This window comes from Lissotriton vulgaris, chromosome 10 (assembly GCF_964263255.1).
Source record: "Lissotriton vulgaris chromosome 10, aLisVul1.2, whole genome shotgun sequence".
NCBI classification, from domain to species: Eukaryota; Metazoa; Chordata; class Amphibia; order Caudata; family Salamandridae; genus Lissotriton; species Lissotriton vulgaris.
In genome coordinates, this window is record NC_141698.1 from 703,224,158 (window position 1) to 703,237,142 (window position 12,985).

Sequence of the window (12,985 nt, forward strand, 5' to 3'; positions counted from 1 at the left end):
TCCTTTCCCTACCTTTCCTCACGCATTTTGCGGGCGTTCTGCTCAACACTATTCTTTTCCTACCAGTGCTGTGACAAATAGCATCCTTTATTTAACCCCGTTGTGTTTGATACCTTCTGAGAGAGAGCGCTCCGCCCTGGATGCCCCTTAGGGCCGGGTTTCTCTCCTCCTGAGTGTGTTACTGCTCCGCTGTTCAGACCCCTATACAGCCGGGTGGTACACCTCACTCCCTCTATTGTTTCTTTTGTGAGTTGGTGTGTGAGTCCTTCGTGAGTTCTGTCTGTTCTTGCCTATTATATGGGTCTTCTGAAGTCCCTCTTCACTGAACTCGTCGATAAGGAGAGCCCGACCTTCATTTGGGGTAAGAATACCTGGTACAACCACGCATGTCAATGTTTTACAAGTTACAGCATTATCTAGTGGGAGTGTAAATTACATAGTGCAACCTGGTTTTGTTTCCTAGCCTGGACCACCACCTGAGACTCTTCCTACTGCAAGCTGACCCCCTCGTATGAGGAGAGTGGTGGACACTCCTTGGGTTATTCCCTCATACTTTTAGGGGACAGTAGACAGGAGTGTGTTTCATATTGCATTCTTGCTTCTGTGTTCTGGAGGTGGAGGGATTCTTCTTCGTTCCCGTGGAAGTTGGTCCATTTGTTAACATCCAGGGCAGTAGGCGGAGGGCCACACAGCTCCTCATACAATATAGAAATCTTTGTGGGGTGATTGTTTCCTTGGTTTGAGGGGTATGATTGAGGCCCAAACATTTAATTTTGTAGGGGGGTAAGTTTGCATGGGAAAATGTTGCAAGAGGTTTGTAAATGTGGTACATGTTGTTTCGTATTATTTTGATTTCTTTTCCAAGTTGTAGTCTATTCAGAGGAAATAGAAGTCATTAGTTTTCAATCCTAGTCTTGAATATCTTACTATACTATTTCAACATTATTTCTATTGTGGACCGTCACACACCCCTCCCCCCCACAAAATAAAAGAAGTATGTACTTTTTTTATTATTAACTTTAAGTAAAACAATAACTAAACAAAACTTAATTATAACTATTATAACTATATTGCAAACAAGTAGAAAAATAAGTTTAATAACAAACAATATTATAAGCAAATTGTTAAATGGACTTCATAAGATGTCCGATTGGTAATCTGGAAAACAAAAAAGAAAATTAGAGTTTAGAATTATGTAGATGTGAGTAAATGAGCTGATCCATTACAAGTCAAGGTAACTCTATGGTTTTACGTGTGCACTGTGCCTCGTACATTTCACTTGTTATAATGCCGCGTTCAAGTGGTGTCTATATGGAAGTGCCTACTGCGTTACTGACACAAAAGTGGCATAACGGGATTGTAAATATGTCGAGTTATTTCTAATGCAGTGCTATGAAGGCTTTGTAGATCTAGGCCTCTGTGCTTACCGTTGTATAAAGACTGCGGCCAAAGACTTCAGACAGTGGAATTCACAACTTCAGTTGGGCTGTTCTTCTACATGTGCAAGTGGACAGCAGTGTCTAGAAGTTTAAGAGAGAAAGAGAAATGATGTCACAGAGAGTGAGAGAGCGAAAGAGAGAGAAAAGAACATTAAAACTGTCTTGCAGAGTCTGGATTTGAGATTTTTTCTTGAAAAGTGAAACGTAGATTTACAAGCTCCTTGCGTCACTTTACCCATGTTAAAAGTAACTCAAAAGTGGCGTAATACGGTTGTGGATCTGTTTGTCAGACTGTTGTAAGGTATCTGTTGTCACTGCTCGAAGGTAATTATAGATTTTACAGAGAAGCTGCTATACACTACGCACTCTGGGCCATATTATCAAGGTTGGGTGACAAAATTATCGCCACTTTATCTGCAGGAAAGTACCGCTAAAGTGGCGATAATGGGTTTGATAATATCAACACTTGAAACCAGGAAGTGTTGGTGGCCATCTTGTGCCTCAGTAGCACCGAGTCACAAGAAAACAGTAAAACAAAGTTGAGAAATAAGGGAAGGGGGCAGGGTAGAAACATTCTGATCCTTTACGGTTGCTCCGGGGGTCGTATATGGATGTTTACTCTCTCTTTTTTTTTTTTTTAAGAAAAATCGCGCAGCACGCGTACAGAAATCCGTACAATTACGAGCAGGAGCTGAATGCTGATTGGCTGTCAATACTCCAAACCAGGAAGTGTTGGCAGCCATCTTATTTGTCACAACAGCCGAGTCACAAGGAAACAGTAAAACAAAGTTGAGAAATAAGGAAAGTGGGTAGTGTAGAAACATTCTGAACATATACTGTTGCTTAGGGGGTGGTAGATTTATTGTACGCGTACCAATCACGTATGGACGACGTACAGCTGGAATGTTGAAAATCGTCAAGTAAGCGTACGTAAGCAAGAAAAATAAAAATTATTTTAGATATTTATGAAGTGTATTTGTTTATGTGTTGTGTGGCTCTAAAAAGAGCCATTGTGTTTATTGGGAGATTTTAGTACCTACAAATAAGTACCGATGCAGAATCTTAAGTTTATGAGGAAGACTCTGTTCCCCTCATCTGTAAAATGTACACCATCTCTCCTATAGATGCCATGCATATTGAAACGCAGATTGTTTTTGTAAATGGACCCCATTCAGTAGTCTCGGAGAAAGGCAGAAACAGATTTATTCACATGTTTCCTAGCTTTTCCAAACTGTGGACAATAGTGGTTGGACCACTTCCATTTCTGCCTTTGGCATATATTAGAATACACAAAGGCAGTTTTGGGGAACAGTGTCATCAATTGTGCAAATGTGTCCTTCATAAGCATTTCCAGAGCTACCTCAGTCAAAGAGCCTAGGTCATTCCCACCACAGTGCACAATTATGAGGTCAGGGTGTTGGAGTTGCATAAAGGATTTAACCAATGGCATCAATTGGTGACACTTTAATCCTCTCTGTCCAATCCATTTAATGCCCACATTTGGTAAACCTAGGTCCTTGTGAATTCTTTTCTGTTGTGCGTACCTTTGGCTCCAGAAAATATAGCTGTGTCCCAAAATCCACACTGTAAGCATTTTGAAGAGAGGTCTGGATGCACTCTGATGGCGTGTGTAAATGAAATGGTAGTTTAAAAAGTAAGATTTTTCTAATATGGCTGAGATACCCGCCACCCCCTCTCAACACAATCCCCAAAAGGATGGGAAACCGGAAACAGTTCTGAAGTTTTTGGAAGAGGGAGGGAGTGACCCTCCCGGCCGTATTTATTAAAATATGAAACAAAATTAAAACATTAAATCAACAGTTTCATATTAAGGTACAATTTCATTACCACATTTCGATGTTTGGCTAACCTTAACAGATTCTCTAATACAAAGGTTCTCCTAGCCGAACTAACATCCTACAAAACATTTACTTGAACTTTTGAAATTGTACATCCTAACGTTTAAGGGCCAACGGCAAGGTCGTAACCGGTGTCAAGATCCCTAACCCAGAAATATCGCCCTCACCTGTGAGGGGCGGCCCAGAGGCGTACCTCAAGTGCAATTACCAATTTCCCTTGACTTGACGGGGGCCCCACTAAAACTCGACGCCACTTAGAGGTCGTACGAGGACTCGTGTGAGGTATCTAGAAGGTAGCGTAGACCCCCCCCCAAACCCCACACAACTTACCACGTCTGCCGTCGCAGACGTCCTGGCCCCGGGAAATTCCACAGGAGGGGGCTGTAACCCCTCCTACCCAGGAAGGGGCCTTGACCGCCTTTCCTTTTCTTTCGGCGACCCATCCTTAGAAGGGACCGCCTCCCCGTTGAGGGGCCAATGGCCACCTCCCCCGAACGCTCCCATCCGTGTTGGGTGACGCCCACTCATAGGGATCTTCCAATTAGTGCTCACCGATCATGACCTTACCGCCCGACCAAAATAAATACGACAATGCTAACTAAATGACTAAACTACAAAGATATTGGCAACTACAACTGTATTAAAAGCATGCTTACCAATGAACACTAAAGCAGAATTTCTTTATTCGCGAAACATAACACAAATCGACCATTCTTTATTACATACTCAAAATCATCACGATAATACCACAACCTGTAAACGAAAATCAGAGTTATCCATCAACTTTATTCAAAACCACTTGCTGTCCTCAGGGGCTGGTGGGTGGGTCAAAATTGGCTCTTCGTTCCGTCTCGAGCTCACGTGCAGCGAGGAGGTGCAGCTTCAGAGCACAGGAACAAGAGGATGCCTTCTGGTCTTGCTTCTCCTTTTATCCGTCTTCAGGGCGGGCGTAAACCCGCCCCTGCCTGCCCCAAGGGCGTGGCCAGCCGCGTCAGTGTCTAGGCCAGCCCACTCTAGGGCGGGAAAAAGCGCGCCCCGGCTACGCCGCTTCGGGCATACCAGCCGAGACTCGCTCCCCGCCCAAGATGGCTTCCCGGGGGGATCGTGGTACTCCGCCATACGTTCGGGGGGACCGAGTGGTCGCCCCTTTCCATATGGCTGAGATACCCGCCACCCCCTCTCAACACAATCCCCAAAAGGATGGGAAACCGGAAACAGTTCTGAAGTTTTTGGAAGAGGGAGGGAGTGACCCTCCCGGCCGTATTTATTAAAATATGAAACAAAATTAAAACATTAAATCAACAGTTTCATATTAATGTACAATTTCATTACCACATTGCGATGTTTGGCTAACCTTAACAGATTCTCTAATACAAAGGTTCTCCTAGCCGAACTAACATCCTACAAAACATTTACTTGAACTTTTGAAATTGTACATCCTAACGTTTAAGGGCCAACGGCAAGGTCGTAACCGGTGTCAAGATCCCTAACCCAGAAATATCGCCCTCACCTGTGAGGGGCGGCCCAGAGGCGTACCTCAAGTGCAATTACCAATTTCCCTTGACTTGACGGGGGCCCCACTAAAACTCGACGCCACTTAGAGGTCGTACGAGGACTCGTGTGAGGTATCTAGAAGGTAGCGTAGACCCCCCCCCAAACCCCACACAACTTACCACGTCTGCCGTCGCAGACGTCCTGGCCCCGGGAAATTCCACAGGAGGGGGCTGTAACCCCTCCTACCCAGGAAGGGGCCTTGACCGCCTTTCCTTTTCTTTCGGCGACCCATCCTTAGAAGGGACCGCCTCCCCGTTGAGGGGCCAATGGCCACCTCCCCCGAGCGCTCCCATCCGTGTTGGGTGACGCCCACTCATAGGGATCTTCCAATTAGTGCTCACCGATCATGACCTTACCGCCACAGGCCGGATAGTTGACCGGCTATCCGGACCCCCCACAAAACTCCTACCTCAAGGTCATGTTATAACGTTTTTAGCCATGCTAAGAAGTCTCCTATGAGTAACTCATTCCCCACCCGAGACAAATGCACTCCATCCCCCAAATACATACTGTCATCATTAATACACCCATGCGAAATAGAATGCAGTGACTTGGAACGGAACAACCTACTCACTTTGTTATTAAGCTTTCTAACAGAATGATTCAAAGCGGGAACAGAAATAGCCCCCCGCCACACCTTTCGTGGGATCATATGGGACCACGCAATTGTGCACCCTGGAACTCTCCTTGCTAACCAACTTACAGTGGAAAGCATCGCCTCAAGGAGAAGTCGTCTACCAGTGGTGACCAAATCATTGCCCCCAAGATGTACTATGACTACAGACGGCGGTGACCTCGTCCGCCCTAACAAACCCTCGATAAATGATTGAAACTGGTCAATACAGAGACCGCCTCTTCCGTAGAAGGACACCCTGTACCCGTATTCCCCAGCTACGTGAATCATGTCACCTGCCTTGAATACGTCCGCGGCACGCCTCACGTATGAGTGGCCCACGACCCACACCTCCTTTTTCACAGCCGGTGATGTCTGACCGCTGGCCCGGTGTTGGGTCGACTGCATAGTCCGCCCCGCCTCGTAGGCTTGCGCAACTGAAAACCAAACAAAAACAAGAAGCGTGAGTACATCGTTACAGCTTCACAACATGTGCAACCGCACATACCTTTTATAACAATTGGAGGACCAACGCCCCACCCGTTTAACTTGTTCCACATTCAGACCCCTGGCTGTAGCTTCTGTAGCAGCCCCTATCCGAAAGGAATGGGTCCCAAACTCGCCCAGGTTCAAGCCCGCAGCGGCAATCGACATCGCAAGCACCCGCTGAAACTGAAACCTTGTCAGTGGGGTGGCGTCAGCGTGTCTCAACAAGGTCCCCCCCCATGATGCCACCCTTCGTGCTAGGTAATCTTCTAAACACTGTACCGGACACATGGAGGACCCGGGAATCCTGCGTATGATTATGCAGTCACCCCTCCCACTTTGATCGGTCTTGGACCTGACAAATGAGACAGTCATGGTCTCCCCTCTGATCTGAACGTGCTCCTGGCACAAACCTCCTGTCACATCCTGCTTGTTCCTCGCCACTAGTTCGCTTACCCGCATTGCCCCATGAAATGCCAGCGTAAAAGCGGCTCGGAATAACACTGTCTCAAACTGAGATGAACATGTAGCAGGGAGTGTGGATAACAACTGGGCCAACCTATCCAAACCTATCGGGCGCCTCTCATCTACTCTGCGACCCTCAAGGCGTTGCCACCCACGTAGCGCTTTTTGTACAACAAAAGACGCTGTCGGGTCCTGGATCCCATGAGCCCTAGCAACAAAGGAAATGGCAGCCCGATGCCTCTGGGCCGTGGCGACCGATTTCCCTGCCAGATGTAAAGACATCAGAAAATTCACTACCCATTCCTCCTGGCCCCAAAGCTCCTCTCTAGCGTTCCCCAAAAAGGCTAAATAGGACCGGAACGCCCCTTCATATGCCTTCCTTGTCCTGGGTGCTAAACTCTCTCCCACGAGGTTACGAAGTTCGGGGCACCGAGAGACCAGAGAGCTTCGGGAAAGGGTGCCGGCTCCGGGTCCGCTGTGGGAAGAAAACCCCAGAAAGCCTGCATACGAAAACGAGACAGTGCATCAGCCGCCTGGTTCATTACCCCCGGGACATGTCTTGCTCTGAATAGCACATTCAATTGCATACACAGTAAAACAATTTCTTTGAGCAGTCTCAAAATCAATTTGCATCGTGCTGCCTGGCTATTGATACACTCGACCACGGTCATATTGTCAGACCAAAATACCACAGAGTGATCTTTGAACCCCTCGGGCCAAGTTCTCAGGGCCACCAAGATGGGGAAAAGTTCCAGGAAAGCAATGTTACTTGTCAGTCCATTGTCATGCCACCATGCCGGCCACTTTCGTGCCGACCATCTTGTGCCGAAGATGGCACCAAAACCTATGCTCCCTGCCGAGTCTGTCCATAGCCCCAGCTCCTCAGAGGACACGGCCGGTTTGTTCCAGACGACTCGACCATTGAAATCCGCCAGAAATGCCAACCAAATGCGCATGTCCTGGCGGACCTCAGCCGAGAGCCTTGTGCGATGATGGCCCTCCTTCAGGCCGACCATGGCTTGGGCAATCGAACGGGAAAAGGGGCGGGCCATTGGTATCACCCTCAGGGCAAAATTCAACTGTCCAACTAACTGCTGTAATTGATGCAGCGTAACCTTAGATCCACTTATACACATTTGCAGGGCTGCCCTGAACTTTAACACTTTGTCAGCTGGCAAACGAAAACGACCTTCCCTGGAGTCTAACTCGATCCCCAGAAACTCGAGGCAAGTCGAAGGACCCACCGTCTTACCTGGTGCCAATGGCACGCCAAACTGATTCATTAAGACACAAAATTCGGCCAAGGCCTGACCACATTCGGGATCCCCGGCTGTCCCCAGGAACAAAAAATCATCGAGGTAATGCATTACATGTTGGAAACCCGTCTTCTTTGTGAAGACCCATTGTAGAAAACTACTGAATTTCTCGAAATAGGCACAAGATATAGAGCACCCCATCGGCATACACCTATCCATGTAATAGTGACCCTGAAACATGAAACCCAGGAGACGCTGATCGTCTGGATGTACCGGGAGCAACCGGAACGCTGACTCGATATCCGATTTTGCCATCAGCGCCCCGGGGCCCAGGCGATTCAAAATGGCTACGGCCTCATCGAAGGATGCGTACCGCACCGAACACACTTCCGGGTTGATCGCTTCGTTCACAGAAAGACCACGTGGAGCTGATAAATTATGTATCAGCCGGAACTCACCCGGGTCCTTCTTGGGGACCACTCCTAGAGGAGAACAAACAAAGTTATGCACCGGGGGTACACTAAACGGGCCGGCGACCCGACCTCGAGTAACCTCCTTCCGGATCTTATCCTGAACCACGGTCGTATGCTGCAGGACCGAAAGTTGATTTTTACATTTCTCCACACCCTGAAAGTCCCCTACTGGGATGCGGAAACCATAAGAAAACCCGTTCCGCAACATCCCAGCAGAAGTACGATCCGGGTATTCACTGAGCCAGGGAATCATTGCCAAGGTATCAATCGGGGTAGGTAAAGGCGCCCCTCGGACTATGTTAGACCTGTTTGGCGCCTCCTCTACCCCCGTTATCACCCGTTTTGGCTCTGCACGTGGACTCAGGATGGGATGACCCACACCCACTACATTCGTGTCTAAATTTGCACGATCCCTGGAGCCTAGTACATTTACCCCTGTTGAAATTCCAACAAAACCCCCTTTTCCCTGTATTGCCGGCAGGCCTCGAGTAATTGTCGGTACCCACACCTGATCGAAAAGGCGTCCCCGCATACTGGCGGGAGGATTCGCCAACGTTACTCCCCACTAATGGCACTTTCAACATACCAGTCTCCTTCATTTTATCCCATGACACAGAATCATAACAATCCCAAGTTAAGCTTTTATCATGTTCTTTAGCCTTTCTAAAAAGATTATCATAGCAGAACCAATGATTACCCTCGTGTGATATCGAGTACCCCATGATTCGTGACTGATAAGTCGGCAATTCGGGTAGCAACTCGGGCCTTCGTTCCCCCAAGATCGACGTAAAAACCCCCCATGCTTTGCCCCAATTGCCAATGTTTTCATTTACCTTAAAGGCGGCCATTTTTGCGCGCCAAACACTCGGATGCATGAGATCCTTCTGGCCCTTAACATGCTCCATCTCATAGTGATCAGTAAGCAACGAGAAGATGTTTACGTACTCCCCTGCCCATATCTTCTCTTTAATAGCCAAAGGAACATGCTGACCCAACTTTTCCCTACGAGAGGGTGCTGACTCATCCCTCGCAATCGGCAATGGCCGCTTACCTGAAACGGACGCTGCCTCTGCTACTGAACCCGTCCTCTGTGGCTTCTCCACAGCTGCAGCCGGCGTGGACACCTTCTCAGCTTCCCGTGACTCACGCAGTTGCTTCATCAGCACCTGTGCGTCGACAGCCGTGGCGCCCTCACTACCTTTCCCCAACCACGCTGCTAATTGTGCTGCCAACTCGGGCGGCATATCTTCCCCGGATACGGGACTGACCACAACGGGAATCGGATTCCCTCCCTCCGGCACGGGAGTGGGTGCCTCGAGCGGGGTGCTGGGACCCGGGATGTCTCCCCCAGCTGTTCCCCTCCTGGGCCTTTTGTTTTTCCCTCCCGGGGCTGCTCCCGCCAAAGGACGTTTCGGCCCCCCTTCCTCTTTTTCATCCATTCGCCTCTTTAATTCGGTCATCTCTTTCATGAGAACGCGCAGCATCTGGTCAGTAGTCATGCGCTTTCCCGCCTTCTTCGGCATTCTCCAACAGAGTATCTGAAAAACAAACAAGAACGATTAAAACGCTCAAAATTGGCTCTTCGTTCCGTCTCGAGCTCACGTGCAGCGAGGAGGTGCAGCTTCAGAGCACAGGAACAAGAGGATGCCTTCTGGTCTTGCTTCTCCTTTTATCCGTCTTCAGGGCGGGCGTAAACCCGCCCCTGCCTGCCCCAAGGGCGTGGCCAGCCGCGTCAGTGTCTAGGCCAGCCCACTCTAGGGCGGGAAAAAGCGCGCCCCGGCTACGCCGCTTCGGGCATACCAGCCGAGACTCGCTCCCCGCCCAAGATGGCTTCCCGGGGGGATCGTGGTACTCCGCCATACGTTCGGGGGGACCGAGTGGTCGCCCCTTTCCAAATGGTGAACAACATGCAGTTTTGAAAAAGAAAAGAAATGATTGGTTGTTTGACAACATTTTACAGAAAACTAGGTTGCATATTTCTGTTTTTTAACCCCTTCGCTGCTGGCCCGTTTCTGCCGCTGTGCGGTAAACAAATGAACAGGGGCGGGCCATGACGAACCCCAGCCGTCATCAGCACACGAGCACCGTAGTGCATGACGGCTGGGGTTCGTCACCAGCATACAAGGGGTTAAAAGTCTTATTTTTATTGGTTAAGAAAAAGTGATAGAAAAGAACGTTACATAAAATAATCTGGTATATTCTCCAGTCAAGCATACTTGCTGTTTCAATTTGCAACAATGTATGATGAACTTTTCACCTGTGTGCTCAGTTAGGTGTTCCCTGAAGTGTTTCTATGGTAACTGGCAGATTGTGGAATGGGGTAAGGGTTAAAAGTTTTGTTACTTGGAAAGGTTTGGAATGTTAAACCAATAGAAATGTGTGTTTTATTTTGAATTAATGTGTACAGGATTGTAATTGGTTATTTATATGTATGTATGTGTACAATGAGAGAGAAAATGTTCCATTTGACGGTTCTGCTGCAAACACGGAACTAGAGAGATTCTGTACAACAGAGGTCTTCAAACTTTTGAAGGTTGAGCCCCCCCCAGCTGAATTTTTTTAAATGTCGGGCCCCCCCACCACCTGACAGAAATTTCTGGAATCTGGTACACTACATAATCGACCGCCACCCACATATCCAGGGCCATATCCGGCAAATAATGTTCAAAACAATGAGTGTTTCCTCCTCCATGAATTCCCTCACTACCACTCACCAACAATGCATCATCTCTCTATAACACCTTTCTGGCAAACATATAATTTTTTTATAGTGCTACTCATAGTTTCATCATACTAAGGGGCATATGTACAAGCCCCTATAGACACCACACTGTCACTTTTTACGACTTTTTGGTGGCGATAGGGGCATTGCCGTATTTACAAGGCAGAGTTAAGCCACTTAATTTGGGTTAATGCTGCCTTGTAAATAAGGCCCCCTTTCATGCTATGCTTAGCGTGAAAGGGTGGGCAGTGGTTGTTGCAGTGGGCGTTCCACTGCAACACGCACTGATTTTGATGTTGTGCCCTATTAACAAGGGCAGCGTAAAAGTGAGGCAGCGTTAAAATTAAGAACAGGGAAAACCTGGTCTTAAGCTGGCGAAACTAGGAGAAATGCATTATTTCTCCGCATTTTTGCTTCATCCATGTGTGCTGCCTTGTGCAGCACACATGGAAAAAGCAAAATGACTTGTATTTGTAATGTTTAAAAAAAATCAATTTTGTGATTTCTGTGTGTGCTGCATTAAGCAGCACACATGTAAGTGGGACAAATGTCATTTAAAGATTGTTTATGTACAGGAAGGTCCCCCTCCTGTACATAAACAATCTTTTCCCTGCACCCAGACACCCTTGCACTATGGTGCAATGGTGTCTACGTTGGGGCTACACTGCTAAGTGTAGCGCCAGCGCAGGGGAAACGCAAGGCTGCACCATATTGTTGTAAATATGGTGCAGCCTTCTTTTTCTGAAGTGGTGAAGAGAGGCATTAACCCATGACTGCTAACGCCTCACTCCGCAACTTCCTTGAACATATGCCCCTCAGTTCTTTGATCTGCATGGTACACCTTCTTTGTAGCAGGCACATTAACCCTCTGTGCGGTGAGGGTGGCAGGAGTGCTCATGTGATTGCACAGTGAGGTATGCGACAGTGTGAGAGTAGGGTAAGTGGAGTGACTGCAGGGTGAGGAAACCATATGAATTTGGGTGTGCATGTTAGTGCATAGTGGGACTAATTAATGCATGGTTAGTGATGGGGTTGTTTAAGAGAGATTGCATATTGAGCAGTGATGGGACAGGTGAGTGAAGTGTCACATGAGTTCAGGGTTGGTAGTGGCTGCAGGTTGAGGTTCAGGGAAAACCGCGCAAGTGCATTGTGAGAGCAGAGTGATCACTGAGTGCAGGGTGAATGGTGTGAGTGCATGGGGGTTAGTGTGAGGGAATTGTGATCGCTGAGAGTGCAGGGTGAGCATGAAAGTGAAGGGTGAGAATGAGGAGCAAGTTGTCTGAATGCAGGGTGCATTCCCAGACACTTGCAGTAACTCAGCATGCTATTGACGGCAGCGCAGGGTTTTAGATATGTTAAACTATTGCTATTGCTATTACGGTATTAACTAGGGATCAAGGGTGGAGAAAATAGATACTGGGCTGATCTTGCAACAAAATTCCAGTTTTATGATTAGGGTTGCCAGCTAATTTTTTTTTTTTTTTTTTTTTTTTTTGTTCCAAGACCTTTATTATCAGTATGCACACAAGTTACACAGTGTAGCGCCCACAACCTTACAGGATAAGGCCGGCGGCAAGTTATTGAAGCAGATGAACATGAGCAGATTGCATGCATAACATACGTTAACGTACACAGCAAGTCGCCTACAACCACTGTGGGCCGGCCGCGTTTACAAAATCAGTTGGTCTCAGTTTTTGACTAATTTTATTTAAAGAACTAATGTCTTTAACTTAACTTGATCATTCCACTACCGCATTCCAACACCAGCTCCACTCGTCTATAACTCGATATATGTGAAACCACTATACAATAATACACATGCTTGCCACCAAATAATATCAGTGATGTCATGGGCCCCTTAGTCCTCTAATTGTGTGTTTAAGTATGCTGTGAAGTAAGACCAGTAGTCTCTGGGTCTAGATCTCAATGGTAGAGATTCCTCATATGTCCTTAGAGTATCTTGGCAATACGCCATATCTTGCATCCATAATTTAACTTGGGGTGTGTGTGAACTATCCCAACACATTGATAGTCTGCGTTTGGCTAGTAATAGTGCTATGACGCAGAATTTACGGCGCGTCGCCTTCACATTATGCAGCAGGCCCAATAAACAGCTGG